General features: G+C 43.6%; 1 protein-coding gene across 1 annotated transcript in view; it reads left to right on the forward strand.

The window, feature by feature from the left end:
* The window catches only part of MTMR6 (myotubularin related protein 6), a 205,516-nt gene that overhangs the window by 151,312 nt on the left and 36,820 nt on the right, over window positions 1-17,384 (forward strand). The gene's annotated exons all lie outside the window — the stretch shown is intronic.

The raw sequence follows: 17,384 nt of genomic DNA on the forward strand, positions 1-17,384 counted from the left end.
CAAAGGAAACCAAGAGAATGAAGCAAATGTAATAAAGTAAACTGGAATGTTGTTTAAAATGGTATGCTCTGTTAGAACCATGTAAAATAAATAATTGGATTTCATGTCCCTTTAAACCATATGATTATGGGAACTATAACCTTTTTAATGTGATAGTCTAATACACATTTTTTTGTTATATTCACAATTCAAATGTAATCTGAATGACGTATTACATATGGTGTGCTATGTTAATGGGCTAGTTCATTAAATGTTCTGTCTGTGTGATAGCACATGAAGCAGATAATTCATTACAATTGGGTTAATATTAAGGAGACATGAAACCACATTTTTTCTCTGTCATGATTCAGATCGACTATAATATAAAAACTTTCCAATTTATTTATTTCTATTATATTTCTTTCTTTCTGATGGTATCCTTTGTTGAAAATCTCCTAGGAAGGTTTAGTTTTTTAAGTGTGGACATTACTTGAGCACTATATGGCAGCAGTTTTACAGTTCTTTTAACTGTATTAGACATTTGCAAGAACACTAAGGGCTAGATTTATGAAAGCCCTACGGCAGCAAGTTCTCACAAGAACTTGCTCGCGGTGATTTATCAAGCAGCGGTCACCAGACCGCTGCTTCCCTACGCTCTTCGCCACCTCTAAACTGTCGAAATTCAATCTCCTCGGTCGAGTCCGACTGAGGAGATTGACAGCTCCTGCCCGCGCGTGATTGACTGTGCGCGGGCAGGGGGTGGGATTGCACGCGAGCGCAAAATTGTGCTCGTATGCAATACCGAATACCTGCGGGTATTTTCGCCCTGCCACAGGCGAGCTGAGGCATACAGGGGCGCGTATACGCGCCCCTGTACGCCTCAGCTTTAATAAATCTAGTCCTAAGTAGCAGCAGTGTATTCTGCCATTCAGTGCTCCAGACAAGTGAACACTGCCTACCTAGGTATTCTCTTTAACAAAGAATAACATGAGGTTATAAAAAAAGATTATAGAAGTAAATTTAAATAAACTGTAGGCTCTCTGAATGCTGAAAGAATTTTTTTTGTTTTATGTCCTCTTAAATTATTAAACAGCCCTTAGTACTCCTGTCCACTGACTTCTCCCTTCAGTTTTCTTGTTGAAATATGCTCCTATTTGCAGCAGGGACAGAACTGAAGGTGGTACAGCAGAAGCTCTGGGACCCACAAAAGTTGGGTGAATTTAGGAGACAGATCTACCCTTTTTTAACCCCTTAATGACAACTGACGTACCAGGTACGTCATGCATTAACAAGCAGTTAATGACAATGGACGTACCTGGTACGTCAGTTGTCTAAGAGAGTGCTGGAAGCGATCGCAATCGCTTCCAGCAGCTCTCAGGGTATTGCAGTGATGCCTCCATATGGAGGCATCCTGCAATACCTTTTTAGAAGACTCCGATGCAGAGAGAGCCACTCTGTGGCCCTCTCTGCACCGGTAGCGATGGTGCCGGTTCGTTGGTGGGTGGGAGCGTAACAGGGACGCGGGTGGGCGGCCCATCGCTACCCGGCATCCGGTTCCTAGAAGTGCAATGTGCACGCCGGGTGCCGGGAGCGTGCGGGGGGCGCGCATGCGCATTAGCTGACACTGACACCAATGAGGAGGGAAGAGGGGGGGGGGGAAAGATTTTTTAATAAAATAATATAAAAGGATCTGGGAAGGGGAGGGGGATAGGGGTATTGTGGGGGGCTGCTACACTACAGAAAACATAAAAAAAAACAAAAGAACAAAAAACACTTTTGTTTTTGGGGCAAATTGGGTACTGGCAGACAGCTGCCAGTACCCAAGATGGCCGCAATTAGATAGGGGAGAGGGTTAGAGAGCTGGGGGGGATCATGGAGGTTGGGGCTAAGGCAGGAGTCCATCACAGCTAAAATATTTTATTTTTTTTATAAAAAAAAAAAAAAAACCTCCTTTTATTTAGTACTGGCAGACTTTCTGCCAGTACTTAAGATGGCGGGGACATTTGTGGGGTGGGGGAGGGAAGAGAGCTGTTTGGGAGGGATCAGGGGGTGGGATGTGTCAGGTGGGAGGCTGATCTCTACCCTAAAGCTAAAATTAACCCTGCAAGCTCCCTACAACCTACCTAATTAACCCCTTCACTGCTGGGCATAATTTACGTGTGGTGCGCAGCAGCATTTAGCGGCCTTCTAATTACCAAAAATCAATGCCAAAGCCATATAAGTCTGCTATTTCTGAACAAAGGGGATCCCAAAGAAGCTTTTACAACAATTTGTGCCATAATAGCACAAGCTGTTTGTAAATAATTTCAGTGAGAAACCTAAAATTGTGAAAAATGTAAAGTTTTTTTTTTTTATTTGCTCGCATTTGGCGGTGAAATGGTGGCATAAAATATACCAAAATGTGCCTAGATCAATACTTTGGGTTGTCTTCTAACAAAAAAATATATACATGTCAAGGGATATTCAGGTATTCCTGACAGATATCAGGGTTCCAATGTAACTAGCGCTAATTTCTCCAACATAGGTGTGTCCGGTCCACGGCGTCATCCTTACTTGTGGGATATTCTCTTCCCCAACAGGAAATGGCAAAGAGCCCAGCTAAGCTGGTCACATGATCCCTCCTAGGCTCCGCCTACCCCAGTCATTCTCTTTGCCGTTGTACAGGCAACATCTCCACGGAGATGGCTTAGAGTTTTTTAGTGTTTAACTGTAGTTTTTATTATTCAATCAAGAGTTTGTTATTTTTAAATAGTGCTGGTATGTACTATTTACTCTGAAACAGAAAAGAGATGAAGATTTCTGTTTGTATGAGGAAAATGATTTTAGCAACCGTTACTAAAATCCATGGCTGTTCCACACAGGACTGTTGAGAGGAATTAACTTCAGTTGGGGGAACAGTGAGCAGTCTCTTGCTGCTTGAGGTATGACACATTCTAACAAGACGATGTAATGCTGGAAGCTGTCATTTTCCCTATGGGATCCGGTAAGCCATGTTTATTAAGATAGTAAATAAGGGCTTCACAAGGGCTTATTAAGACTGTAGACTTTTTCTGGGCTAAATCGATTCATTATTAACACATATTTAGCCTTGAGGAATCATTTAATCTGGGTATTTTGATAAGATTATATCGGCAGGCACTTTTTTAGACACCTTATTCTTTAGGGGCTTTCCCAAATCATAGGCAGAGCCTCATTTTCGCGCCGGTGTTGCGCACTTGTTTTTGAGAGGCATGACATGCAGTCGCATGTGTGAGGAGCTCTGATACATAGAAAAGACTTTCTGAAGGCGTCATTTGGTATCGTATTCCCCTTTGGGCTTGGTTGGGTCTCAGCAAAGCAGATACCAGGGACTGTAAAGGGGTTAAAGTTAAAAACGGCTCCGGTTCCGTTATTTTAAGGGTTAAAGCTTCCAAATTTGGTGTGCAATACTTTTAAGGCTTTAAGACACTGTGGTGAAATTTTGGTGAATTTTGAACAATTCCTTCATATTTTTTCGCAATTGCAGTAATAAAGTGTGTTCAGTTTAAAATTTAAAGTGACAGTAACGGTTTTATTTTAAAACGTTTTTTGTACTTTGTTATCAAGTTTATGCCTGTTTAACATGTCTGAACTACCAGATAGACTGTGTTCTGAATGTGGGGAAGCCAGAGTTCCTTCTCATTTAAATAAATGTGATTTATGTGACAATGACAATGATGCCCAAGATGATTCCTCAAGTGAGGGGAGTAAGCATGGTACTGCATCATTCCCTCCTTCGTCTACACGAGTCTTGCCCACTCAGGAGGCCCCTAGTACATCTAGCGCGCCAATACTCCTTACTATGCAACAATTAACGGCTGTAATGGATAATATTCTGGAACTGAGAGCGATATTCAATGCTCTCAAGGCTTGGCCTCAGCTAGCGAGGGCCAAGTTCATACGGTTTCAATCAGACAACATGACAACTGTTGCGTACATCAACCATCAGGGGGGAACAAGGAGTTCCCTGGCGATGGAAGAAGTGACCAAAATCATTCAATGGGCGGAGTCTCACTCCTGCCACCTGTCTGCAATCCACATCCCAGGAGTGGAAAATTGGGAAGCGGATTTTCTGAGTCGTCAGACATTGCATCCGGGGGAGTGGGAACTCCATCCGGAAATCTTTGTCCAAATCACTCAACTGTGGGGCATTCCAGACATGGATCTGATGGCCTCTCGTCAGAACTTCAAAGTTCCTTGCTACGGGTCCAGATCCAGGGATCCCAAGGCGGCTCTAGTGGATGCACTAGTAGCACCTTGGACCTTCAAACTAGCTTATGTATTCCCGCCGTTTCCTCTCATCCCCAGGCTGGTAGCCAGGATCAATCAGGAGAGGGCGTCGGTGATCTTGATAGCTCCTGCGTGGCCACGCAGGACTTGGTATGCAGATCTGGTGAATATGTCATCGGCTCCACCATGGAAGCTACCTTTGAGACGAGACCTTCTTGTTCAAGGTCCGTTCGAACATCCGAATCTGGTCTCACTCCAGCTGACTGCTTGGAGATTGAACGCTTGATCTTATCGAAGCGAGGGTTCTCAGATTCTGTTATCGATACTCTTGTTCAGGCCAGAAAGCCTGTAACTAGAAAGATTTACCACAAAATTTGGAAAAAATATATCTGTTGGTGTGAATCTAAAGGATTCCCTTGGGACAAGGTTAAGATTCCTAAGATTCTATCCTTCCTTCAAGAAGGTTTGGAAAAAGGATTATCTGCAAGTTCCCTGAAGGGACAGATTTCTGCCTTGTCTGTGTTACTTCACAAAAAGCTGGCAGCTGTGCCAGATGTTCAAGCCTTTGTTCAGGCTCTGGTTAGAATCAAGCCTGTTTACAAACCTTTGACTCCTCCTTGGAGTCTCAACTTAGTTCTTTCAGTTCTTCAGGGGGTTCCGTTTGAACCCTTACATTCCGTTGATATTAAGTTATTATCTTGGAAAGTTTTGTTTTTGGTTGCAATTTCTTCTGCTAGAAGAGTTTCAGAATTATCTGCTCTGCAGTGTTCTCCTCCTTATCTGGTGTTCCATGCAGATAAGGTGGTTTTACGTACTAAACCTGGTTTTCTTCCAAAAGTTGTTTCTAACAAAAACATTAACCAGGAGATTATCGTACCTTCTCTGTGCCCGAAACCAGTTTCAAAGAAGGAACGTTTGTTGCACAATTTGGATGTTGTTCGCGCTCTAAAATTCTATTTAGACGCTACAAAGGATTTTAGACAAACATCTTCCTTGTTTGTTGTTTATTCCGGTAAAAGGAGAGGTCAAAAAGCAACTTCTACCTCTCTCTCTTTTTGGATTAAAAGCATCATCAGATTGGCTTACGAGACTGCCGGACGGCAGCCTCCCGAAAGAATCACAGCTCATTCCACTAGGGCTGTGGCTTCCACATGAGCCTTCAAGAACGAGGCTTCTGTTGATCAGATATGTAGGGCAGCGACTTGGTCTTCACTGCACACTTTTACCAAATTTTACAAGTTTGATACTTTTGCTTCTTCTGAGGCTATTTTTGGGAGAAAGGTTTTGCAAGCCGTGGTGCCTTCCATCTAGGTGACCTGATTTGCTCCCTCCCATCATCCGTGTCCTAAAGCTTTGGTATTGGTTCCCACAAGTAAGGATGACGCCGTGGACCGGACACACCTATGTTGGAGAAAACAGAATTTATGTTTACCTGATAAATTACTTTCTCCAACGGTGTGTCCGGTCCACGGCCCGCCCTGGTTTTTTAATCAGGTCTGATAATTTATTTTCTTTAACTACAGTCACCACGGTATCATATGGTTTCTCCTATGCAAATATTCCTCCTTAACGTCGGTCGAATGACTGGGGTAGGCGGAGCCTAGGAGGGATCATGTGACCAGCTTTGCTGGGCTCTTTGCCATTTCCTGTTGGGGAAGAGAATATCCCACAAGTAAGGATGACGCCGTGGACCGGACACACCGTTGGAGAAAGTAATTTATCAGGTAAACATAAATTCTGTTTTTGAAAAAAAGTGGTTTGGAAATAGCGAAGTGCTACTTGTATTTATGGCCCTATAACTTGCAAAAAACATGTAAACATTGGGTATTTCTAAACTCAGGACAAAATTTAGAAACTATTTAGCATGGGTGTTTTTTGGTGATTGTAGATGTGTAACAGATTTTGGGGGTCAAAGTTAGAAAAAGTGTGTTTTTTTCCATTTTTTCCTCATATTTTATTATTTTTTTTGTAGTAAATTATAAGACATGATGAAAATAATGGTATCTTTAGAAAGTCCATTTATTGGCGAGAAAAACGGTATATAATATGTGTGGGTACAGTAAATGAGTAAGAGGAAAATTACAGCTAAACACAAACACCGCAGAAATGTAAAAATAGCCATTGTCATTAAGGGTAAGAAAATTGAAAAATGGTCCGGTCATTAAGGGGTTAATGGCTGCCACAAGTTTTATGGGTGCATTCACCCCCACATTCCTAAAAAAAATGCTTTAAAGCACTTCCTTTGCTTTCAGAAAGTTGACATGTTTACGCAGAGAAAAGAGTGGTGCTGGAAGAAATTTCAGAGTGGAAACGTATAAGAGTTACATGCTTTCTTTCATAAAGTGGTGCGAGCCCATGAACCATTACTCCTGGATTCAACTCCTGGCCACAAGGAGGATGCAAAGATACCCAACATTCCACAAGCTTTTAATCCCTCACACTTCTCTGGCGTCCCTGTCTTAATCTTTGCCTCCACAGGAGGAAGTGAGGTGCTTCAGATTCTTTGTTATATAAACTGTGTTCTCAGATCTATGTGGCCCAGTTTTCCCCTCACAATGCCAAAGAAGAGGTTAAGTTTTGGAGTAGAGACACAAGAACACCCTCTGGGAGTTAGTCACAAGCCTGCCACATGTGTTGCGGGCCTTCTCCCTTAGCCTCCTTCTGTTGGGTCACTGCCACAAAATACTTTATGCTGAAAGTTCCTTTATTTGTCCGTAGTGTATGCCGCGCTGCGTGTGCCTCAGGAAGCCGTGCGGGCCAGCTGGCATTATGCCGGATAGCTAGCACGCTATTGGCTAAGATTACCTCACTGGAAAAATAGCGTTCTGCTGTGGGCTGCTTGAGGCGCTCAGTGCAGCTTACGCTGCTGACTAATAAAGGAACTTTCAGGATGAAGTATTTTATACTTCATGACGGAAAGTCCCCTTTATTTATTGCACTGGTCAATCCTAGTGTTTCAAAAACACTAAGATTTACCATCACTTTAATCTCAGTTTCTGAAAAATCTTGTGTTATTACAACAAGCTTCCCTTTCTCCAACATAGGTGTGTCCGGTCCACGGCGTCATCCTTACTTGTGGGATATTCTCCTCCCCAACAGGAAATGGCAAAGAGCCCAGCAAAGCTGGTCACATGATCCCTCCTAGGCTCCGCCTACCCCAGTCATTCTCTTTGCCGTTGTACAGGCAACATCTCCACGGAGATGGCTTAGAGTTTTTTAGTGTTTAACTGTAGTTTTTATTATTCAATCAAGAGTTTGTTATTTTAAAATAGTGCTGGTATGTACTATTTACTCTGAAACAGAAAAGAGATGAAGATTTCTGTTTGTAAGAGGAAAATGATTTTAGCAACCGTTACTAAAATCGATGGCTGTTTCCACACAGGACTGTTGAGAGGAATTAACTTCAGTTGGGGGAAACAGGGAGCAGACTTTTGCTGCTTGAGGTATGACACATTTCTAACAAGACGATGTAATGCTGGAAGCTGTCATTTTCCCTATGGGATCCGGTAAGCCATTTTTATTACATGAAGAGAAAAAAAGGGCTTCACAAGGGCTTTTAAGACTGTAGACATTTTCTGGGCTAAAACGATTTATATATAAGCATATTTTATACTCCATAGCCTTGAGGAATTATTTTAATCTTGGGAACTATGTAAAATAACCGGCAGGCACTGTATTGGACACCTTATTCTCTAGGGGCTTTCCCTAATCATAGGCAGAGTCTCATTTTCGCGCCTCTATTGCGCACTTGTTTTTGGGAAGCATGACATGCAGATGCATGTGTGAGGAGCTCTGATACATAGAAAAGACTTTCTGAAGGCGTCATTTGGTATCGTATTCCCCTTTGGGCTTGGTTGGGTCTCAGCAAAGCAGATACCAGGGACTGTAAAGGGGTTAAATATAAAAACGGCTCCGGTTCCGTTATTTTAAGGGTTAAAGCTTCCAAATTTGGTGTGCAATACTTTTAAGGCTTTAAGACACTGTGGTGAAATTTTGGTGAATTTTGAACAATTCCTTCATACTTTTTCACATATGCAGTAATAAAGTGTGTTCAGTTTAAAATTTAAAGTGACAGTAACGGTTTTATTTTAAAACGTTTTTTGTACTTTGTTATCAAGTTTATGCCTGTTTAACATGTCTGAACTACCAGATAGACTGTGTTCTGTATGTGGGGAAGCCAAGGTTCCTTCTCATTTAAATAGATGTGATTTATGTGACACAAAATTTAGAGAAAATGATGCCCAAGATGATTCCTCAAGTGAGGGGAGTAAGCATGGTACTGCATCATCCCCTCCTTCGTCTACACCAGTCTTGCCCACACAGGAGGCCCCTAGTACATCTAGTGCGCCAATACTCCTTACTATGCAACAATTAACGGCTGTAATGGATAATTCTATCAAAAACATTTTAGCCAAAATGCCCACTTATCAGCGAAAGCGCGACTGCTCTGTTTTAGAAAATACTGAAGAGCATGAGGACGCTGATGATATTGGTTCTGAAGTGCCCCTACACCAGTCTGAGGGGGCCAGGGAGGTTTTGTCTGAGGGAGAAATTTCAGATTCAGGGAAAATTTCTCAACAAGCTGAACCTGATGTGATTACATTTAAATTTAAATTGGAACATCTCCGCGCTCTGCTTAAGGAGGTGTTATCTACTCTGGATGATTGTGAGAATTTGGTCATTCCAGAGAAATTATGTAAAATGGACAAGTTCCTAGAGGTCCCGGGGCCCCCCGAAGCTTTTCCTATACCCCCCATATTTAAGAAATTGTTTCCTATGGTCGACCCCAGAAAGGACTTATGGCAGACAGTCCCCAAGGTCGAGGGGGCGGTTTCTACTCTAAACAAACGCACCACTATACCCATTGAAGATAGTTGTGCTTTCAAAGATCCTATGGATAAAAAATTAGAGGGTTTGCTTAAAAAGATGTTTGTTCAGCAAGGTTACCTTCTACAACCAATTTCATGCATTGTTCCTGTCACTACAGCAGCGTGTTTCTGGTTCGATGAACTAGAAAAGGCGCTCAATAATAATTCTTCTTCTTATGAGGAGATTATGGACAGAATTCATGCTCTCAAATTGGCTAATTCTTTCACCCTAGACGCCACTTTGCAATTGGCTAGGTTAGCGGCGAAAAATTCTGGTTTTGCTATTGTGGCGCGCAGAGCGCTTTGGCTAAAATCTTGGTCAGCGGATGCGTCTTCCAAGAACAAATTGCTTAACATTCCTTTCAAGGGGAAAACGCTGTTTGGCCCTGACTTGAAAGAGATTATCTCTGATATCACTGGGGGCAAGGGCCACGCCCTTCCTCAGGATAGGTCTTTCAAAGCCAAAAATAAACCTAATTTCTCCAACATAGGTGTGTCCGGTCCACGGCGTCATCCTTACTTGTGGGATATTCTCTTCCCCAACAGGAAATGGCAAAGAGCCCAGCAAAGCTGGTCACATGATCCCTCCTAGGCTCCGCCTACCCCAGTCATTCTCTTTGCCGTTGTACAGGCAACATCTCCACGGAGATGGCTTAGAGTTTTTTTAGTGTTTAACTGTAGTTTTTTATTATTCAATCAAGAGTTTGTTATTTTAAAATAGTGCTGGTATGTACTATTTACTCTGAAACAGAAAAGAGATGAAGATTTCTGTTTGTATGAGGAAAATGATTTTAGCAACCGTTACTAAAATCCATGGCTGTTCCACACAGGACTGTTGAGAGGAATTAACTTCAGTTGGGGGAACAGTGAGCAGTCTTTTGCTGCTTGAGGTATGACACATTCTAACAAGACGATGTAATGCTGGAAGCTGTCATTTTCCCTATGGGATCCGGTAAGCCATTTTTATTCAGACAGTAAATAAGGGCTTCACAAGGGCTTATTAAGACTGTAGACATTTTCTGGGCTAAATCGATTCATATATTACACATATTTAGCCTTGAGGAATCATTTAATCTGGGTATTTTTGTTAAATAATATCGGCAGGCACTGTTTTAGACACCTTATTCTCTAGGGGCTTTCCCTAATCATAGGCAGAGCCTCATTTTCGCGCCGGTATTGCGCACTTGTTTTTGAGAAGCATGACATGCAGTCGCATGTGTGAGGAGCTCTGATACATAGAAAAGACTTTCTGAAGGCGTCATTTGGTATCGTATTCCCCTTTGGGCTTGTTTGGGTCTCAGCAAAGCAGATACCAGGGACTGTAAAGGGGTTAAAGTTAAAAATGGCTCCGGTTCCGTTATTTTAAGGGTTAAAGCTTCCAAATTTGGTGTGCAATACTTTTAAGGCTTTAAGACACTGTGGTGAAATTTTGGTGAATTTTGAACAATTCCTTCATACTTTTTCGCAATTGCAGTAATAAAGTGTGTTCAGTTTAAAATTTAAAGTGACAGTAACGGTTTTATTTTAAAACGTTTTTTGTACTTTGTTATCAAGTTTATGCCTGTTTAACATGTCTGAACTACCAGATAGACTGTGTTCTGAATGTGGGGAAGCCAAGGTTCCTTCTCATTTAAATAAATGTGATTTATGTGACACTGAAAATGATGCCCAAGATGATTCCTCAAGTGAGGGGAGTAAGCATGGTACTGCATCATTCCCTCCTTCGTCTACACGAGTCTTGCCCACTCAGGAGGCCCCTAGTACATCTAGCGCGCCAATACTCCTTACTATGCAACAATTAACGGCTGTAATGGATAATTCTATCAAAAACATTTTAGCCAAAATGCCCACTTATCAGCGTAAGCGCGACTGCTCTGTTTTAGATACTGAAGAGCATGAGGACGCTGATGATAATGGTTCTGAAATGCCCCTACACCAGTCTGAGGGGGCCAGGGAGGTTTTGTCTGAGGGAGAAATTTCAGATTCAGGGAAAATTTCTCAACAAGCTGAACCCGATGTGATTACATTTAAATTTAAGTTGGAACATCTCCGCGCTCTGCTTAAGGAGGTATTATCCACTCTGGATGATTGTGAGAATTTGATCATCCCAGAGAAACTATGTAAAATGGACAAGTTCCTAGAGGTCCCGGGGCTCCCAGAAGCTTTTCCTATACCCAAGCGGGTGGCGGACATTGTAAATAAAGAATGGGAAAGGCCCGGTATTCCTTTCGTCCCTCCCCCCATATTTAAAAAATTGTTTCCTATGGTCGACCCTAGAAAGGACTTATGGCAGACTGTCCCCAAGGTCGAGGGAGCGGTTTCTACTTTAAACAAACGCACCACTATACCCATAGAAGATAGTTGTGCTTTCAAAGATCCTATGGATAAAAAATTAGAAGGTTTGCTTAAAAAGATGTTTGTTCAGCAAGGTTACCTTCTACAACCAATTTCATGCATTGTCCCTGTCACTACAGCCGCGTGTTTCTGGTTCGATGAGCTAGTAAAGGCGATCGATAGTGATTCTCCTCCTTATGAGGAGATTATGGACAGAATCCGTGCTCTCAAATTGGCTAATTCTTTCACCCTAGACGCCACTTTGCAATTGGCTAGGTTAGCGGCGAAGAATTCTGGGTTTGCTATTGTGGCGCGTAGAGCGCTTTGGTTGAAATCTTGGTCAGCGGATGCGTCTTCCAAGAACAAACTCCTTAACATTCCTTTCAAGGGGAAAACGCTGTTTGGCCCTGACTTGAAAGAGATTATCTCTGATATCACTGGGGGTAAGGGCCACGCCCTTCCTCAGGATAGGTCTTTCAAGGCCAAAAATAAACCTAATTTTCGTCCCTTTCGTAGAAACGGACCAGCCCCAAGTGCTACGTCCTCTAAGCAAGAGGGTAATACTTCTCAAGCCAAGCCAGCCTGGAGACCAATGCAAGGCTGGAACAAGGGAAAGCAGGCCAAGAAACCTGCCACTGCTACCAAGACAGCATGAAATGTTGGCCCCCGATCCGGGACCGGATCTGGTGGGGGGCAGACTCTCTCTCTTCGCTCAGGCTTGGGCAAGAGATGTTCTGGATCCTTGGGCACTAGAAATAGTCTCCCAAGGTTATCTTCTGGAATTCAAGGGGCTTCCCCCAAGGGGGAGGTTCCACAGGTCTCAATTGTCTTCAGACCACATAAAGAGACAGGCATTCTTACATTGTGTAGAAGACCTGTTGAAAATGGGAGTGATTCATCCTGTTCCATTAGGAGAACAAGGGATGGGGTTCTACTCCAATCTGTTCATAGTTCCCAAAAAAGAGGGAACGTTCAGACCAATCTTAGATCTCAAGATCTTAAACAAGTTTCTCAAGGTTCCATCGTTCAAAATGGAAACCATTCGAACAATTCTTCCTTCCATCCAGGAAGGTCAATTCATGACCACGGTGGATTTAAAGGATGCGTATCTACATATTCCTATACACAAGGAACATCATCGGTTCCTAAGGTTCGCATTCCTGGACAAGCATTACCAGTTCGTGGCGCTTCCTTTCGGATTAGCCACTGCTCCAAGGATTTTCACAAAGGTACTAGGGTCCCTTCTAGCGGTGCTAAGACCAAGGGGCATTGCAGTAGTACCTTACTTGGACGACATTCTGATTCAAACGTCGTCCCTTCCTCAAGCAAAGGCTCACACGGACATAGTCCTGGCCTTTCTCAGATCTCACGGATGGAAAGTGAACGTGGAAAAGAGTTCTCTATCTCCGTCGACAAGGGTTCCCTTCTTGGGAACAATAATAGACTCCTTAGAAATGAGGATTTTTCTGACAGAGGCCAGAAAATCAAAACTTCTAAACTCTTGTCAAATACTTCATTCTGTTCCTCTTCCTTCCATAGCGCAGTGCATGGAAGTAATAGGTTTGATGGTAGCGGCAATGGACATAGTTCCTTTTGCGCGAATTCATCTAAGACCATTACAACTGTGCATGCTCAGTCAGTGGAATGGGGACTATACAGACTTGTCTCCGACGATACAAGTAGATCAGAGGACCAGAGATTCACTCCGTTGGTGGCTGTCCCTGGACAACCTGTCACAGGGGATGAGCTTCCGCAGACCAGAGTGGGTCATTGTCACGACCGACGCCAGTCTGGTGGGCTGGGGCGCGGTCTGGGGACCCCTGAAAGCTCAGGGTCTTTGGTCTCGGGAAGAATCTCTTCTCCCGATAAATATTCTGGAACTGAGAGCGATATTCAATGCTCTCAAGGCTTGGCCTCAGCTAGCAAAGGCCAAGTTCATACGGTTTCAATCAGACAACATGACGACTGTTGCGTACATCAACCATCAGGGGGGAACAAGGAGTTCCCTGGCGATGGAAGAAGTGACCAAAATCATTCAATGGGTGGAGACTCACTCCTGCCACTTGTCTGCAATCCACATCCCAGGAGTGGAAAATTGGGAAGCGGATTTTCTGAGTCGTCAGACATTTCATCCGGGGGAGTGGGAACTCCATCCGGAAATCTTTGCCCAAATTACTCAATTGTGGGGCATTCCAGACATGGATCTGATGGCCTCTCGTCAGAACTTCAAGGTTCCTTGCTACGGGTCCAGATCCAGGGATCCCAAGGCGACTCTAGTAGATGCACTAGTAGCACCTTGGACCTTCAAACTAGCTTATGTATTCCCGCCGTTTCCCCTCATCCCCAGGCTGGTAGCCAGGATCAATCAGGAGAGGGCATCGGTGATCTTGATAGCTCCTGCGTGGCCACGCAGGACTTGGTATGCAGACCTGGTGAATATGTCATCGGCTCCACCATGGAAGCTACCTTTGAGACGAGACCTTCTTGTTCAAGGTCCGTTCGAACATCCGAATCTGGTCTCACTCCAACTGACTGCTTGGAGATTGAACGCTTGATCTTATCAAAGCGAGGGTTCTCAGATTCTGTCATTGATACTCTTGTTCAGCCCAGAAAGCCTGTAACTAGAAAAATCTACCACAAAATATGGAAAAAATATATCTGTTGGTGTGAATCTAAAGGATTCCCTTGGGACAAGGTAAAAATTCCTAAGATTCTATCCTTTCTTCAAGAAGTTTTGGAGAAAGGATTATCTGCAAGTTCTTTGAAGGGACAGATTTCTGCCTTGTCTGTGTTACTTCACAAAAAGCTGGCAGCTGTGCCAGATGTTCAAGCCTTTGTTCAGGCTCTGGTTAGAATCAAGCCTGTTTACAAACCTTTGACTCCTCCTTGGAGTCTCAATTTAGTTATTTCAGTTCTTCAGGGGGTTCCGTTTGAACCCTTACATTCCGTTGATATTAAGTTATTATCTTGGAAAGTTTTGTTTTTGGTTGCAATTTCTTCTGCTAGAAGAGTTTCAGAATTATCTGCTCTGCAGTGTTCTCCTCCTTATCTGGTGTTCCATGCAGATAAGGTGGTTTTACGTACTAAACCTGGTTTTCTTCCGAAAGTTGTTTCTAACAAAAACATTAACCAGGAGATAGTCGTGCCTTCTTTGTGTCCGAATCCAGTTTCAAAGAAGGAACGTTTGTTGCACAATTTGGATGTAGTTCGTGCTCTAAAATTCTATTTAGATGCTACAAAGGATTTTAGACAAACATCTTCTTTGTTTGTTGTTTATTCTGGTAAAAGGAGAGGTCAAAAAGCAACTTCTACCTCTCTCTCTTTTTGGATTAAAAGCATCATCAGATTGGCTTACGAGACTGCCGGACGGCAGCCTCCTGAAAGAATCACAGCTCATTCCACTAGGGCTGTGGCTTCCACATGGGCCTTCAAGAACGAGGCTTCTGTTGATCAGATATGTAAGGCAGCGACTTGGTCTTCACTGCACACTTTTACGAAATTTTATAAATTTGATACTTTTGCTTCTTCTGAGGCTATTTTTGGGAGAAAGGTTTTGCAAGCCGTGGTGCCTTCCATCTAGGTGACCTGATTTGCTCCCTCCCTTCATCCGTGTCCTAAAGCTTTGGTATTGGTTCCCACAAGTAAGGATGACGCCGTGGACCGGACACACCTATGTTGGAGAAAACAGAATTTATGTTTACCTGATAAATTACTTTCTCCAACGGTGTGTCCGGTCCACGGCCCGCCCTGGTTTTTTAATCAGGTCTGATAATTTATTTTCTTTAACTACAGTCACCACGGTATCATATGATTTCTCCTATGCAAATATTCCTCCTTTACGTCGGTCGAATGACTGGGGTAGGCGGAGCCTAGGAGGGATCATGTGGCCAGCTTTGCTGGGCTCTTTGCCATTTCCTGTTGGGGAGGAGAATATCCCACAAGTAAGGATGACGCCGTGGACCGGACACACCGTTGGAGAAAGTAATTTATCAGGTAAACATAAATTCTGTTTTTTATTCCTTCATCTTTTGTACTGCCCCTTTCATAGTTAAAATAAAGAACTATCGCTTATCAGTAATTCTGATAGCTTTTGCTTGATTGTACAGTATTGGTTATACAGACCTAAATTGGATCTTCTGTCTTTACGACTGAGTCAAAATAATTTTTTCTTTCCTATGGCATGGAGAGTCAACAACTCATTCCAATTACTAGTGGAAAATTCTCTCTTTGCCAGGAGGAGGCAAAGAGCACCCCAGCAGAGCTGTTGAGTATCACGTCCCTTACCCAAACCCCCAGTCATTCTCTTTGCCTCTGTCAATGGAGGATGTGCGAAGATGGTGTCTGAAGATATTTAAATCCTTTAAATGGGTACTTTTCCCTGCAAGCAAGGATTTGGGGCTATGCCGTGTCCATGTCAATCTCTTTAGTAAGAGTAATGGTGGCTATTAGCAGTTAGAAAGCGGCGAGATGGTCTTTGCTTTATTTCTAACATTATTGCTACCCTTTTTTGGAAAACCATGGTTGGTTACTCTGTTCTTTCTTTTTCTACAGGTCCATGGCAGAAGTGAGAGTATCTGCTACACCTTAGAGGTAATTTCCTGCCTGAACAGCAGGATCCACAGGTAAGTACTTCCCTTCTAGGTTAGAAGGTACTAGCACTCTTAGGGTTAATTCTCTGGTGAATTTCATTATTGGGACTCCTATTTCCTTCTATAGGGCAGGGAGAGTCCACAACTTCATTCCTTACTGTTGGGAAATACAACACCTGGCCACCAGGAGGAGGCAAAGACACCCCAGCCAAAAGGCTTTAATATCCCTCGCACTTCCCCTATCCCCCAGTCATACTTTGCCTTTCGTCACTATAGGATAATAGACTCCATATCCATGAGAATATTTCTCACAGATCAGAGACGTTGCAAGCTAACTACTACATGTCTTGCCCTCCAGGCCTCCTTGAGACCCTCAGTGGCCCAGTGTATGGAGGTGATTGCACTCATGGTGTCCTGTATGGACATCATTCCTTTTACCAGATTCCATCTCAGACCCTTACAACTATGCATGCTGAGACAATGGAACGGTGACCATTCAGATATGTCTCATCAAATTGTGCTGGACAACCTGTCGAGAGACTAGCTCTCTTGGTGGCACTGTCGAGATCATCTGTCCCAAGGCACGTGCTTCTTGAGACCGTCCTGGGAGATTGTGACTACGGACGCAAGCCTTTCCAGCTGGGGAGCCGTTTGGGGTGCCAATAAGGCACAAGGGCTGCGGACTCAGGAGGAGTCCTCCCTTTCGATCAATAAATTGAAACTCCGGGCAATCTTCAATGCCTTAAAGGCTTGGCCCCTTCTGGGTTCGTCCCAGTTTATCAGATTTGACAATATAACCTTGGTTGCCTACATCAACCAGGGGGGAACGAGAAGTTCCTTGGCGATGAGAGAAGTATTTCGTATACTAGAGTGGGCGGAGACTCGCGGATGTACGCTGTCAGCGATCCACATACCGGGTGTGGACAACTGGGAAGCGGACTTCCTCAGCAGGCAATCCTTTCACCCAGGGGAATGGTCTCTCCACCCTGAGGTGTTTGCAGAGATATGCAGCGAGTGGGGAACGCCAGAGATCTTATGGCATCCCGCCTTCAATAACAAGCTGCCCAGGTTCGGGTCGAGGGATCCTCAGGCGGAACTGATAGATGCCCTATCAGTTCCATGGAGATTCAGACTCCTATATTCTTTTCCTCCATTACTGCTTCTTTGTTGTGTGGTGGCTCGCATCATGCAGGAGCAAGCATCAGTGATTCTGATTACTCCATCGTGGCCGCAAAGAACGTGGTTTGCGGATCTGGTGGGGATGTCCTCATCTCCTCAGTGGAGGTTATCTTGTCGCTGAGATCTGCTGATACAGGGTCCCTTCGTTCATCAAAATCTAGATTCTCTGAGGCTGACTGCGTGGAGA

This window comes from Bombina bombina, chromosome 3, assembly GCF_027579735.1.
Source record: "Bombina bombina isolate aBomBom1 chromosome 3, aBomBom1.pri, whole genome shotgun sequence".
In the NCBI taxonomy this organism is placed as follows: Eukaryota; Metazoa; Chordata; class Amphibia; order Anura; family Bombinatoridae; genus Bombina; species Bombina bombina.